Raw genomic sequence first — 16,875 nt, forward strand, 5'->3', positions numbered from 1 at the left:
GGAAATGAAAAATGTCCAAATGAAAAACTGAAATATGTACAACATAACCTACAAATTCTAACTGCTATAAAGAGATGGGAATGGAGGTATGTGTCACAGGCAAAGTACAAATCTATGGACTCAAATAAATACTGAGACACTGCACATAAAATCTGCCCGTTCTGGGCAAATTATAAAATACAATTATTTTTATTTTTTTTCCACACTTTACTTAAGAACATCATAAAATATCTAGCCATTGTATAGAATGCCAAGACAGATCTCGATATTTCTTAAATATTAATTGTTTAACTTTCAGAAATATGCATATTATAATCCATAATTTTACTACGATAATGTTAATACGATATCCCGCGTATAGGTAGACAGATCAGAAACATAAAGTGAGACGAAAAATTATACAACGGTTCTGACAATCCACTGCTGATTACCTTGTACATCTGACTGTATTAATTATTTAATTGACTAATTTAGATGCCTATGTATCAAAGGGACAAACATAGCGGTATTGCGTACAAGTACAAGCGTCATGCCTTAGACTAGAAAACAGATAATAAGGTCACGTACTTTTAACTACGATAACTAAAGACCTAAGTCGATGAATGAAGTCACAAACAACAATTTTATACATTGTTCTTAATTTTTTTAAACAGCTCTCCAATCTACTTTATCCTGAGGAAACTGAAATCAGTCCAAATCCTCACACGATATTACATTAACACAAAATTTAATATTATTTCCTATTATTTTCGTTGGCTTTCTATTCACTGTTTAAAATTTAAAAGCATATTTTCTGCAGCCAGTTTCTTCTTTATTTGAATACCGTAATATTGTTTGGGAAAGAGTACAAAGTATAACGTTCCTTGTTAGGTAAATTTCTTCCCTTCTGTTTATTTCTGTCTGTCTCTTACGTCCACGTATTACCTGTATGTATGTTCTGTCCATGAACAACTGTGCAAACCATATGGAATATTTATAAGTCTATATAAATATATAACGAACGAAACCAATTCAAATTTACCAGTTCTAAACAGTTCAACGACGTTTGTTACGTGTATCCTATTTTAAATTCTGATTTTATTTTATAAGGACAGTATCTCTATTATTAATAAAAGTGATATATACGTCTAGTGGCGCTACTTATTTATTCCCAGAGTTACTGATAATTGTTCTTCATAACATACCTAATATTTCTGCGTTATCGCCTACAGACAATATTTTCATCTTAGTCTGTATCGTATAAACCGAGCCATTCCGTGATTTTTAGCATTCCGTCAAGGTTAACATCGTGATAATATCTCCAATTTGGAAACAAAGGCTTACTTTTACATTTGTTCAAATTCATCAAACACAATTCAACCAAACAAATCTACATAAAATAATCAGTTGAAGAAGCGTAGGCAAATAATCAAATAATGAACACGCTTGAAGCCATCACCAAATTGCATGCTTCAAGGTCACAGCAAAATCATACAACGTTGGAGCCCGAAAGGCAGGGCCGGACGAGTGAAGACCTCTCAGAACTCGCACCATAGCAAACCTAGCAACGCTAAACTGTCCGTTTAGTCCTTCCTGGGCCATGGAGCATGTAGTTTGGTTACGAGGCTACAAAAACAACCATCCGTTTTCCTGGTTAAACATAGGTTATTGAAGTACTGCAGTCTCTCTCGTGAACACCTGAAGATATTTACCAAGAGCTACAGTCCGTATAAAGCAGAACGGCACGTGGAAGCATGCTGGACAGGTGGAGTACTTCGGCTTCTGCGGATTGCATTACATATGAAGGTGCGAGTATCTGCGAAGGGCTTATATGTTAAGATAATTGACGCCATGCTCAAATTTGAAATATTTGTAAATTGCGAACCGTGCAAGTTTCTCATTAACTGTTATACAAAATAACTTGAAAATTACTACAGGTTTCACGAATAAAAAAATGGTATCCTATGATTAAACGTGTAATACAGATTCAGTACATGATTTAACGACTGTATACACTAAAGTAAATTTTCCAGAACATTTTCTCCGCAAACACTCCGTAATAGAAGCTCGATAGATTTATTTCAATATCCTTATTTTGTTATAACAACATGTTTCATACAATAATTAGAACCTTAAAGTGGCGGAATTCCTATGCACTGGCTTTATATTAATAAACAGGTAGCGGGTGAATCAGAAACATTAAAGTTCGCAGAATAACATTCGCTCGCAAAAATAATGTGATCCACTTTTCCTGATTAGTTTTATTTTAGCACTAGGCTCTACTTAATACTGGGAAACATAAAAGCCGTACAAATGTAGAGAAAATGACCAAGTAATTCAACAACTGCCCACTACGATTGTAATCCAAAATAAATACAACTATTCTAAAGGACATTTTAATGCCAAATATCCACATTTCATATGGCATATCTTAAAGATAATCTACATATTCAAAATAAAAGTTTAATGACAATAAAAATCTCTGATGACTGCAGATAATAACATTCGACTTGAAAACTGACCCTAAGTTTAACGGTGAACACATAATTTCGAGACATGCAGTTCACGTATTCCCATTAGATGATAATGTAACTTATGTGCATGAGAGGTACTCAAGTTTTTATGCCCTTAGCTCACACAGAACAACAAGCGTGTAGCTTCAATATAAAATTAGCAAAGAATCTGCTGAGCAGAAGACCTCAGAAGTCGTCGCCTGATTTAGCATAGTACCCACTGTTCTTCTCCTTATAGCACACTTTTATTATTCATCCTTGGATTTTTCTATGTAGCACTCAGTTAAACTCCACTACTTATTATCTGCGTACCAGGTTCCCAGGTTCAAATTTCATGTGAATGCTTCCCAGATTATGATTGACCTAAATTAGGTTTGATTATCTTTCCCTCATAAACTAGACAAATTAATAACAACCCTAAATGATTACCAACACCATGGGCCAGAATCCTTCTTGAGAATCTCACAGACACTGAGTTAGTCAAGATATTACCCGCCTCTTATGGAACCTAATGTTTAATAGGCCTACAGTGTTCGCAAGAGCACGCCAAATGTCCCGTGTCCTGCGACAGTGTACACATTTAAATCCTGTTGTCGTAAATATATTTTAATACTGTCATCTCGTCTATGTTTAAGTCTTAGGATTGTTGTCTTTCCTTCAGGCTAAACAAACACAGTTATTAAAATCATGTTCGATGTTACAAGTCTCGTCCAACTCATGCTCCTTAATTTCATTATTCTAATAATGTCTGTTGAAGAGGACAAATTACTGAGCCACTATTTACGCAGTTTTCGTCAGCCCGGTGTTATCCTTGGGTCCAGAGATTTTATTCAGCACTCTTTTCACTAACGTCCTCCACATACGCTATTCGGTTAAAGGTGAAAGACCAAGGTTCACACCCATACAAAACAACAGGTCAGATTAAAATGTATGCTTTTTAATTTTTCCCTTAAACTAAATCACTAATTGAATAAATATACAGCGTGTGTTGTAAGCTAGCTGTAGTGAAGTCCCTTATATCGTTTTTGTATTTTTGTTATTACAGAGTTTCTAGATCGCTCGAAAGATCGCACGAAATGTGAACTCCATGTAACCAGATCTCGAAATCTAACTCCTGCTTGACCGCAGTCACGTGATAGCACACAGCCTACAACTTCAAACCCTGAGACAACCGCAACGCGATTCTAGTCGGACAGAATTTTCCACACGTTCTGATTTCTCACGAATAATGAACCACGTGCAAACTGCAAAGGAAACACGTATCATCCAAATACTGACAGCGCTTTATGACCAATACCATTACTTTTCCCCACTCAACCTAATCTGGAAGAAGGGTTACCTAATTGCTTAAGATGGCTGTCTTCTGAACTGTTGCGCCGTGTAGTCTGGTAGAAGTTTACTGATCGCCCTGATGATGGAGGCAGCAAGCAACTCCAAAACATCAGTGAACTTCTACAGCAACAACTCGGAAGACAGCTATCTTCTTAATTTATATCATATCTAGCTAAGAAGCCATTAATTTCCGAATTTATTGATAAGTTCTTAAAACAAAAATCTTACCACGGAGAACTGCCAACGCCATATTTGGATGTTTTTTCTTACATGTTCCATGAAGTGGTGACAACATAACTACTTAAATATAAAGGGCAATTGATCAGATATTGCAAACAGCTAACGTGTCGTGGTTCCTTTACCAGACGATATATTTCTTGGCATAATAATTTTCTAGTGTGCTTTAGCTCAAACGTCACATTTAAAATCCTTTCTTATAGTGCTGTCCTTCCCTATCTCCCTCTCTCTCCGTCTGTGGTCCGGTTACTAACTTGTAACTGGTTTTATAGTGCAAAAACCTATGTATACCCGTAGCTGGCTCTTGGCTCGGCAACCGTTTGCTTCGTAAAGCTATCAATATGGGATGCAAAGGTAGTAAGTAGATTTACACAGGTCAAAGAGTATACATAAGTCTGACATATCAGAAAATCGGTAATGTTAAAATTTTAGTACCGTTTTAAGTTTACTACACACTGACGAAAAACGGACGCCATACCGGTCTTTTACTACCCACTACCAGGAATTTGGTTTATATAAATGTAGAGAATTTTAAAATGTAGAACAAGAAGTAGACATAAATACCTCGCTGTATTTTTTTAGCGTCTAGTCAAAACAGATCCGCCTACATCAGCTCTGGAAATAATTTTAAATAACACGGGAACGAAGATGCATCTAGACAATGGGGGAATGAGGGAGGTCCACAACGGTTAACCAGACAGCTGCAAGCTATATCACGTCATACAGCATCCCAGCAAACAAGATGACAGCTCTAACGAAGTCTGTGAACTGGAGTCACAGCGAGAGGCTAGACAATGGAAGGTACGTAACCCTAGAAAAACTGCCTGCAGCTCTAGAAGAATTCATTTATCATGCTGTAAGGAAAATAATAATTCGTGGCTTCCCGCTCGTTCAAGTAAACTTGTATTATACTTCACAGGCGTAAACGTACTTTGCAAAACAAATTTATTTTCGTCAGATAACAGTTAAAACCTTTGTCTAATAAAAATATGTCGTTTGCAGGGTTCGAAGTTACAACTATTCTACTAGGTCTAGTCATGAACGCGAAGCAGGTTTCAAAAGGAGAGGCCGAAACAACATATTTCGTGGTCTTAATCTGTTTAGGGTGCTTTAAAACACGGATTTAAACATGCGAAATATACAGCATATACGGTGGGATAATAATGGGCATATACAATTTCGATCTCTTCTAGACTGTTTTGCCGTTTCGTCGGTAGAAACTGACCGTCATTTCAGAGGAGCTTAGGTCTTTGTCTATAACTCAATGAGTGAACTATAGATCTGCGAAAACAACGCAGAATACACATCCCACAGAGATTTATTCAGTAAGATTTCGGATTCTCAATTATGAAGATGACTGTCCTACGCGATGCCATGATGATCGAGGCAGCCAATATCTCTAAGACATCTGTAAATTTCTATAAAACTACATTGCTATCAATCTAGAAAACAGTCATCTACATAATAGCTCCGTAAGAACGTGAAATCTCACCTCGTATCAGATCTTTTCATAAAACATTAATTATATCTGAACAACCATCTGTAATTCTGAATATCCAGACGTTTCAAAATAAAGTAGTCCCTGATGGATGAAGATCACACGTCGATTTTTCTTACATTCAAGCGAATAATCGCGCTTTTATGTTTTACACAAATGTTTTTCGCAGCACGAAATCCTTCAGAAACGACTAGGAGTAATTTTAACACAGTTGGTGTTTCTATTCACTGTTTTTGTTACCGATAGAAATCTGATTCCTATTCATTTCAGTGCAACATGCTTTGTCTCTACATGTATGGTTTACTTAAGTTCGCCAATCCTGTAAACAAATGCTTCTAGTATAGTCAGACGGCGAGGTGTAAAGAGGTTATTGTGACCGCCAAACAAGAGAGTATCCATACAGACAGACAATGCTAGAAACGGGGAGAACATAGGATTGTTGTGTTTTGGGTTCTACTGGGAATGAGTTTGTATGGACAGTGGGAAGCTTTCCTATGTCTGCAACAACAACTACTGCCACATTACCCCGAACGTTAATTACTCTCCCGTGTTAAGTTCAAACCCTCCCCCTCCACACCTCTGTCTCTAATGGCGAAATGGCAGGGACTCGTTGTCATCTGAGTACACGACGTCTTATAGTGTCTACTGTCCAAAACCCAATGTAACAACCATTACTCAACTTAATTATTACTAATAAATAAAATTACTTCGATACAAGATTATATGTAACACATTCTTTCAGTTAATTAATAAAACTGTCGGATTGTATGAGATACACTGTAACATCAACGTAGTAGTTTATTAAAAGTGAGAATGAAGTGGGAATAACTTGTAGGGCATAAAGGCTACACGTATTTTAAGATTGTTCAAACGAAGTCTGAATATGAAGAAATGATCCCCTGTTAACAGTCATGCATTTCCTTCTTTTCAGGCGTAGCAGCAACCCTGCGGAACTTCGTAAAATCGTTCCATCCGTCTATACGCACAAAACAACTCGAGAATAGCTTAATGGATTCTTATAAAATTTGGCAGTGGGAGATTCAATTTTGTTTAGATCCCACAGTACCTTAACGCCATTTGTAGGTAAAAGAATGTCTTCTATGCAATGTTATTAAATAACTGATATTTGTAACTGTGAATCATTGTGTTGTTTTCTTCCCTTTAATGTGGGAACCAATTATTAATTTAGGAATTCTAAGCTAGTATATTTGCGTCATATTGTGAATTAGGTTAATATTTAATATTTTCCGTCAAATCACAATTTTAATAAGATAATAAAATATAAAATATTTAAAATACCATTTCACGTTCCGCATCGAATGATCGATTTACAAATTGGAACGTCTCTTACGACATGTTTCGATTATATTTAACCGTCCTCAGGTATAAATTAGATTGGTAAATTTAAAACTCGAATTATAATCATTTACAATGTTATGCAATTTATTGAAATGTTCTTATCAGATTACTCTTATACATTAGAACGAAGGTATTGTTTTTTATATGGCGTGGTTCATCTGATGTTCAATATTAGTCTGTAAAGCAATGATTTAAAGAAAATATTAATAAATATGGAGTAATATAGAAAACAAAATGATGGAAGTAAATAAATAAATAGTAAAATGTATAAGTAAAATAAAGTAAATTAATTTAATAAAAACATACCGGTGATGATTCTACTATTTATTTATTTACTTCCATCATTTTGTTTTCTATATTACTCCATATTTATTAATATTTTCTTTAAATAATTGCTTTACAGACTAATATTGAACATCAGATGAACCACGCCATATAAAAAACAATACCTTCGTTCTAATATATAAGAGTAATCTGATAAGAACATTTCAATAAATTGCATAACATTGTAAATGATTATAATTCGCTTTTAAATTTACCAATCTAATTTATACCTGAGGACGGTTAAATATAACCGAAACATGTCGTAAGAGACGTTCCAATTTGTAAATCGATCATTCGATGCGGAACGTGAAATGATATTTTAAATATTTTATATTTTATTATCTTATTAAAATTGTGATTTGACGGAAAATATTAAATATTAGGAATTCTAGTTGCCATGACATCAGATGAGCGTCTGTTCCGCTAGTTCATCACGAAATAACAGAACGAACGATGAGAAATTTTACCCTGTGCATACATTTCTTAGCTTATTATATTAGATTCAATTATGCACAACTGATATCTGATGTCGGCTGTTCTAAGAATTATGACTTTTTTTATACGACCCGTTCTTCAGTGCCTGAGCATCTGCGGGTCCAAAACTTTCGTTGGGTTTGAACTATCAGACAGTTGGTAGGACGCCTTGGACGTGGAATGGGCCCGTCGCAAGACCTCTACCTGTACACAGGACAACACAACACAGAAAGACGCGAAAGAACATCCATGCCTTGAGTGGGATTCGAACCCACGGTCCCAGTGACCACGCGGCCACTGTGAGGACTTATGACGACATTATTCAAGTTAATCAGATAAATGCCTAAAGCATCTTAGAGAATACAGGAGATTCTCGTTATACAGGCATTCGTTATCCGCTTTTTAGTATACTAGAGCAGAGCGCTCCTTTATAGAGCTCCTCGGGGGGGGGGGGGGGGGGGTCAAGTTTGTAAAACGCAACCAACCCCTTCGGGGGTTTGGTTGCGTTTTAAAATCTTGTGTAAGAAAATAAACTAACCTCCCCCCCGAATGGAGGGTTAAAACATTTGACCAACCCCTCTTCGGGGGGTGGGGTTGGTCAAGTTTTTAAAATGCAACCAACCCTTTCGGGGAGTTTGTTGCGTTTTATAATTTTGTGTAAGGAACTAAACTAAACCCCCTGAATGGAGGGTTAAAACACTTGACCAACCCCCCTTGGGGGTTTGGTCAAGTGTTTAAAAAGCAACCAACCTTTCGGGGGTTAGTTTAGTGTCTCATTCAAGTGTTTTAACCCTTAAGTAAGAAACCAAACATTTCTTAAATAGTTTTATGTCGCTGTTCGGAGGCGATGTGCTTCTGCTGGGGCAGTGATCATGCGACTGGCTTTTCATTATTTGTTAAATAGGTCTGATGTTGTAGTTCTTTACGTCGCTGTTCAGAGGCCAACTGTTCTTGTTCAGTCAACTTTTTACGTCCAGCCCCACCCCTGCAAATCTTCGTCTTAAAATCGATCATAAAGTCAGTTTTCATAATACTTTCTTAATCGTAATATATCGAATGAGTATTAGTTTACCTTGTTGGAGTTGGTACTTCAAATAGTTGATAACTTCTTCTTTCACTTTTCTGATGTTTTAGGCCAACTGTCAGTCAGTTTTTAAGAATGCGACGTGCTGCTTCTGGAGCAGAGATCATGCGACTGGTTTGATAGTTTTTGTTGTGAAGCATTATTTGTTTACTCGGCATTCTTGTGTTGTACTCGGCATTCTTGTGTTCCACAATAATGCCGAATATAAACAAATATAAGTTGGCATTGTTGATGACGTCATTTTTTTTTGACGACAACGAGGATTCAGAAATTTTTATAGTAGATCCGAGGTTTTATTTCAGTATCACGAGGACCATCCGTCGCTATTGACGGTCTTGTAGTATTTACAAAACACTGCCTTTATATGTACCATCTATTAGCAAGAAGATACGCTTTCTGAATCAAGTAATTGTTTTCTTATCAGATTATGTATTTCTTGTTTGTTTCCAATGCGATGTTGTACTATGTCACACGTCAAACAAATAGCTATAAATGGCGGTTCACATCCTTCGCGGTTACTTAGGCGACTGCCTTTTGTGGTTTGATAAATTAACTTACGCAACGTTCCCTTTACGTTTTGTAGCACGCAAACCACCACTATCATCAATCATCAAACACACAGGGCACAAACTAATCTTTGCACTTCCTGTGGTCTCCATAATTCCACAGACTAAGCAGTAGACACAACCAATACATTTGCACTGGCATGGCCAGTAATGGCGCTCAAACGTTAATATACGATTATCTTGTCAGCGTAAATAATCCTCTATTTACATTGGTCACTTATTGTACTCTCTCGTAAACCCAGTTCAGTAATCTTAAAACCGAGTGGTACAGAATCAGAGCCAATTCCAATAATTACGCCGATATGAATTCTCTTTCACGTATGACCAATCGCTCTTAAACCTACTTCATAATATTTATGAAACTAGTGAAATCCGGCATAAGATCTGTGCGAAATTTGTAGTAGTAGTAGTAGTAGTTCTAGTTACTGACTTGATTCTGATAATTTCAGTAATTTTAAATTTCTTACTACATAATAGGAACATGTTGTACGACATAAAATACTAATTAAATATGAAATAACTTAACAATTACTTTAATTCCAGGTGCCCATTTAAAATTATTATTACTATAAGTATTAAGAATGATACTAGTAAATTATTGGTTTAAAAATTGTATATCATAAATATTAGACCACAGAAACAATATTAAAATTATGAAATACGATAATATGTAACGTTCTGTTGCAGTTAGAAAATGTGAAAACTAGGTCAAATAAATCAAATAACAGACATAAAAGTTCCATAAAGAACTTCTTTGCATACCACTAACTAATTATATAATTAAAAAGTTCAAATATAAGCCGAAAGGATAAATTTTTTACAGACACAATTCTAAACGCACACTGAAAGCAGAGGCACCCAAATCAACTTTGGGCGGCACAAAGTTCATTAAAGGATGAAGAAGAAATGAACAAAATAAATTTATATTGATAATAGTGCTTCTTCTTTAAGATAATGATAGTTACGAACTATAGGCGTATTTTATCCATAATTTTAGTGCTGTATTGTTTCTATATTATAATAATTTCTATACACTTATCTATATACTAGGTTCGTGAGAGAAAATTTAAAAACCACAAAAAATGGAAATTATAATCATTTTAATTCTTTTACTAACTAATATTTGAATGATTCCAAGTAAAAACAAATGTTATAGAATTAAGATAACATATTAATTCAAGAATGTAATATATAAATGACAACAGTAACAAACAGGTGATACATTACTAAAAGTCTACAGAAAAAATAATAAAATTAATACGCAACATGCAATACGCAATTATTATAGGCACACCTGACTTTTGCACAAAAAATACATTATATACAGTCGTATTTTAGGCACCTTGAAAACCGATGCCTCTGCCTGAGATATATTAGTTTTTTTCTTACAGATTACTAACATCTTTAAATAAGAGAACACATGTTTCCAACAGCGCTAACTGCAGTTTCGGGAGATTTCTACGCAATATATACTTGCATGTAAAATATTTGAAAACCGTCAACAATTATTTCCACAGAAGTTAATTTCGTTTATATCAGGTTATTAAATTTCGCTTTAACTAATCGAAAAAGAGTCCAGATATAAATTGAATTAAAACTATATTTAAAATCACGACTTCATCAGCTTTTACTGAAAAGGCCTGATAGCCTGTTCTAACTGAAATACAATTCTGAAATTGTGCATTCGTTTATAAAATCGGTATGGCTCCTAAACGGGGGATCAACCCATCGCATATTCCCGACCTGTAAAGGACAACACAATAGAGAAAAACTGAACACAAACGTCATTGCCTTGAGGGAGACTGGAAATCACAATCCAGTAGTCAAAATATATGCGAAGCCAGCGCAACCACCATCGGTGCACATAACTGGAGTTATAACAGCCGTCACAAAATTTCATGCTTCAAGGCCACACAAAGACTTCAAAACCCTTTCCAAGTAAACAGTGCAGTGGTGCTAGCTTTGCTACGATGCGAGTTCTATGCTGTCTTCACTCGACTCAGTTCCGCTGTTCGTTTTCTTAACGGTGTGCGTTGAAGCATGTAACTTTTACAACAGATACTATAATAGTTACATGAGACAGTACATCACATAATTCTTATTCTACAGAGCTTAACGAGTAAACCTTCGTCTACGAATATTAGAAAATATCAAATTTAATATCAGTATGATCAACCTAACATACAGGCTATTTACAGAAATTACAAGACCACAAAGCGCATAAGAAAGAAATTTATTTGAAGTTAGTTACTGAACAATGGGGTCCGCAGTGGCCGCGCGGTCTGAGGCGTGGGCCTTGTGCCGCTTGGTCGCTGGGACCGTGGGTTCGAATCCCACTCAAGCCGTGGATGTTTGTCCGCGTTTTTCTGCGTTGTGCTGTCCTGTGTACAGGCAGAGAGAGGCCTTGCGACGATCCCTCGTCCAAGGATAGATCAAGCCAACGAAAAATTGGAACCCGCAGTTCTCAGGCACTTGAAGAATGAGTATCCAGTAGTACTAAACAATAAATTTTTCTTCTGATTCTATAAAGATTAAATCTTGCGATTTAAAATTTATGTTAATATTAATTAAAGTACTTATCACCACAGGTGAAACACAGCACCATGATAACAATATATGATGCAAATTTGATTCAACTGTAAAGTCTGATGTTCTGTGACTTCGATAATATTCGCTGCCAATTACTTATCTTACTTTTAATTAAAATTTCATATGTGTGGACTCTGACAGCCTCTGAATTTATTCGTTTATTTAAATTGTTACAAAATAAGGAGAATAAAAACTGTTACAGGAAGTAAGGTAAAACCCTCTTAAATATATGGTTTAAATATACAGCATTATTAATTAACATGATAGAATAAAACAGGATTATATTCTGGTGGAACACATTTACTGAAAATCACACTGTGCATAAGGGCGCTTTTGCTCTTAAATTTGTGTAATTTTCATTTATTACGACGGTACACAGAAGCCACTAGTTTTGAACCTGAGGCATACACAACCACAATTAAATGGGTCGTGAGAAAAATATCACATAAAAGAGACTACAGTACTTGCTGTATCAAAAGACAAAGCAACTGCCTTTGAATGAATAAGTGGAAATTTAATAAAAAATAAATCGTTTCATGATGATATTGTTTAGTAAACAATAGCCTTATTATTTTATACACTTCCAGTAAATATAACCTAAATGTTCCATCAAGACTTGCCATTTACCAATACAATGTATGTATGAGTTTGTGTAACATATAGACTATTTTGTGAATTTTAACTACAGTACAATTTTACATCTTTAAAATCCAAATTTAAATGACGATAGTACAGTAAATTAGCCTATGTCATTCGAATTTTTCCTTCTTCTAAGCCGCAGCATATAGAGCAAGAACTCGTCAATGTCTGCTTTCAGTAAAACGACGCCAGATAATCTCCTTTTCTCTCATTCTCGCCGTCTCCTCACGTACTCGACGCTCGAAGTTTCATTGGGGTTCATCTCTTGACACCAACATAATCAAGAGTTAAAACCTCGTCATTAATTTCGAGTACCTTGAACTCTTACACCGGGCACGAACTAATGATTTACGCACGGTAATCTGATACCGCTGTCATCTGGAAATGATAACACAAGAGTGAGTGGGAGAGCGGGTACTGTACATGGCGCGGAATTAGCAACATGGCATCATTTTCTTCACGCGTATAAACAGAACAGCATTACATGAACTTTGAGGAAGGTCACAGCAGCAGATGGTGGTTGACTTTCATTCCAATACTACGTAGTGCCACACCCAGAAAAAAGTTTACTCCAGAACTATTGTGAATGTTCTTTTCGTCACATTCATTCGCCTCGACGTTGCACATAGAAATGTTAAATATCTTTTATTACTTGTTATTAAAATAATTTACAAAGTTTAAGAATATAATGTTATAATAATAATATATTAATAATAACCACTACAACAACAAAACCGTTCTATTCCATCCTAAAGAAAGAATATTAAGATGAAGGTTCTTGTCAGAAGAATATTTAAACCTAATAAAGTCGAAGTGTAGGCTCCAGATATAAGAAATGATGGTGGAAACACCTGAAAAAATTATCCCACTTGGGAGTGCAATACTGTGACAAATCTTAGAGTAAAACTGTGTGAGAGTGTGGAACGGATTTAAAATTACACAAGAGTCGAGTATGGTTTATAATGACTCAAGTTTATGATTTTATGATAACAGGCAAAGAAGGTAAATTGCAGACACACGGTAAAACACTGCAGTATAGAATAATGTAATAAAATTAACAAATTACGTAAGACATTAAATGATAACCTTAAAAAAGATTAATTTGGACCTAATGAAAAAACTGAAACTTACATAGAATGGTGGAAGAAACGATAAAAATACGTTTCTTGCAAGCATTGTAATCAAATGTCAATGTTCTTGCAAAAACCATTGACAACAGAAACATTTCTATCTCGCTCATGGACTGACCTTTAAATTGTGATTAACCATAATTATGATAGCAGATACAAGTTTTCTAACATAATCATATATGAAAAAACAGCTTGTCGTTTCTAAGATCATGAATACAGAACTGGTTATCTAGATACCATTTAAATAATTACATTAAATTTGTTATTATTATTAATAATAATTATAATAATGATATCCATTTTCGTTAAAAAGAAGAAGGCCTAATTAGTTCTTTTTAAACTAACGCAAATATTTTACGCTGCTTGTGAAAATGGTAAAATCACTATACTTCAGATTATCAGTAACATAATTCAGTCTGCACTACTAATTGGCGCTTGTAATGCGCGTTCATGTAACAGAAGAAGGAGGCTAATTTACATCTCGTTTCTAAAGGATGTACGAGGGAGAGCTAAATAAAGACCCAGTGTTTGTTAGTAGCGTATTCATATCAAATAAAGTCACAGTTCAGCGTTACAGAAAATTACTGCACTTTTTTCCTTTCAGAAAAATTATATTTGTAATTTAGAAGTTTGGAATTAGCCCTTTCAAGCCCAGTGGTAACTACCATTTACCATCGTCTTTAACCATCAGTAACTCTGCACTTCGTACCTATGAGTTTCGTACGATTCTCAAAATACATAGCGATTATTTCCTTAAACAGCATAAAATATTTAATCTTAGTAACGGTAAAGCATTGTGTCTTCTTTGTGGTACGGACTAAATTCTTAATATAGTCAAGTTTTTTGTTAAGTTGCAAATAATTGTTGCATACATTTCAAGAAATACTTTTAAGAAGTTGCGTACATAAAAATATCCTAATACTTTTAACGTTGAATAACGTTTATAAAATCATGGCACACTCGACGGAAACTGTAAGACGTAAGGTAACGCTGGTGTGTAACTTCTTCAAACGCCAATAACTCGAGACCTATGTAAGATAGAGAATATAAACCCATATGTAAATTAAAGAGTAAATAAAAGGCTTTTCCTACTTGATGTTTACTTTATTCTATAATGCACATTTTACACATTCTTGAAATAATTACCCAAAACATGTAATAACTATACTCTCGTTCCTTAACTTCAACCGCTTGCCGCGTCTAAAGCGTAAGAGTTAGATCGGACATGTTACGAGTGAAATACGTAAATAAACACGAGCTTTTCAAATTTGCAAACAGATTTCAGCTAACTCTTACGGTTTAGGAGTTTTGGCCATTTATTTGGTAACAAAGAACGGTTCTAGAGTGAGTGTGTTGAGTGCATGACGCAACACACAAATAAGCTGTCAGTGGATGATGTGACGTATAGATAAGATGCAAAGGTATACATTAATGTGTGAATAAAATTTTATTTCAGTACAAATACACTTCTACTGTTAAACGTTAATCAACGTTAACTTGGGAACCGTGGTTCCACTGTCAATTTTTTTATTCCAGTTACGAATATCGTTATATTAAGCCTGTGGCGAATACAAAAGTTTCGACAATTATTTTTGTTATCGTCTATGGTCAGACCTGACCGTCGTTCTCTTCCGAAAGTACCACGGTGGTTTCGCCTTGCCTTCCGTGGCCAGTCGTTACCCACCGGACTGGAAGAGGAGACGCGGACAAACATCCATGCCTCGAGTGGGACTCGAACCCACGGTCGCAGCGACCAGGCGCACGAGGACCATGCCTCAGACCACGTGGCCACTGCAGTCGGCAGACAATTATTAACTACTCATTATTTTTAAGAAACGAAGCTGCTTACTAATCATCGTTTAGTAGTTGATTAATTATTCTTTATAAATTGCTTCTGAGACACCACTCCGAACATAATTCACGTGTCGTATGAAAGCCAAGAATTAATTAACAATCATTTCTCATACTAGCATTCGTGCATATGAAACATATTTTCCACACTGTAAAGATGAAGCAAACGTAAACCAACAAAATAAAACTGAGGACTACAGTAGGATACGAGGTTCTGAAGGCGATTAATATAAAAATGGTTCCTTTCTGATACACGTTTACCAAAGCCTAAGCGGTACCTGCTGTTTCCAGTACCAGGGAATTGATTAAATGACTAAACTAAACACATAACTCATCCGTACCAAAGACTGTATTCTGGTTTCAGGTAGTTGCCATGCAGATTTTGACAAAACAGCATCACATCTACTGCTTTGTCACAATGCCACCTAAAGTATAGCCCTGATGAAGGAGACAGAAGCTCTGAAACGTCAGTAAATTTCTACCAGATTACGCGGCGCTGTAATCCGGAAGACAGCCATCTTTAAATTTAAAACTAACAATTTGACTTTTATTTGATTGCTACTTTGTGTTGCAATGTTGTTAAGTACCAGATTTTATGCAGTTTTGTGGAAATCTGTATGCCAACTCCCTGAAACCAGCATCCAGTCTTTGATAAGGATTATTTATGTGTTTTGTTCAATCATTTATAATCCGCTGAATGCAGCTTAGTAATTGACATCTAACAGGCACAAACGCAAATCCCTGTTAAGTCACGACATTGAAGTAACGAATGTTACACCTGTCAAAACATAAATTTGCGGCCTAAAACAGTCTGAAATCATACAAGAGAAGTTTCCCAGTAGAGAATGCGGCGAGCAGGCTGTGCATACACAAACATTACCCACAGCCGTGTACGGTGATTAAATGCTTTGATTAAATGCTCATATTGTTTTATTTCATCGGGATCTACATGCTAATCCTGTCAGCACCATGCACACAAATAGAAATAGATGGACAGTTGGAAACTGTGTGGTCTGTGCCCAATAATCTGAACATCAAAGTGGTCATAGTGATTAGGGGAGACCAAGTGTTTAACTGTGGGCCACGACAGAATGCGAGGACGTATGACAAATTACACTGCTTAATTTACCTGCACGTGTTACAAGTTTCGATAAATATTTCAGTATGCAGTTGCTTTCAAAATTCTTACAGCTTATCAGCATCTGTAGACGCTCAGTGCACTCAAGTGCAATTATTTTTTTTATGTTTCAGAAATAATGACGCACAAGACGTTGAATTTTTTCACTGTCTCGGAATTTAT

General features: G+C 35.6%; 1 protein-coding gene and 1 long non-coding RNA gene across 4 annotated transcripts in view; one reads left to right on the forward strand and one right to left on the reverse strand.

The window, feature by feature from the left end:
• The window catches only part of LOC110834116 (zwei Ig domain protein zig-8-like), a 520,500-nt gene that overhangs the window by 7,593 nt on the left and 496,032 nt on the right, over positions 1-16,875 (reverse strand). The gene's annotated exons all lie outside the window — the stretch shown is intronic.
• LOC110834117 (uncharacterized) lies at positions 4,352-6,591 on the forward strand. The gene is made up of 3 exons (XR_002544488.1): positions 4,352-4,418; positions 4,644-4,862; positions 6,491-6,591. It is a non-coding gene; the product is annotated as an uncharacterized LOC110834117 (long non-coding RNA).

The sequence above is a fragment of the Zootermopsis nevadensis genome, unplaced genomic scaffold (assembly GCF_977971745.1).
Source record: "Zootermopsis nevadensis isolate Lab colony 2312 unplaced genomic scaffold, Znev_1.0 Znev_ptg000013l, whole genome shotgun sequence".
In the NCBI taxonomy this organism is placed as follows: domain Eukaryota; kingdom Metazoa; phylum Arthropoda; class Insecta; order Blattodea; family Termopsidae; genus Zootermopsis; species Zootermopsis nevadensis.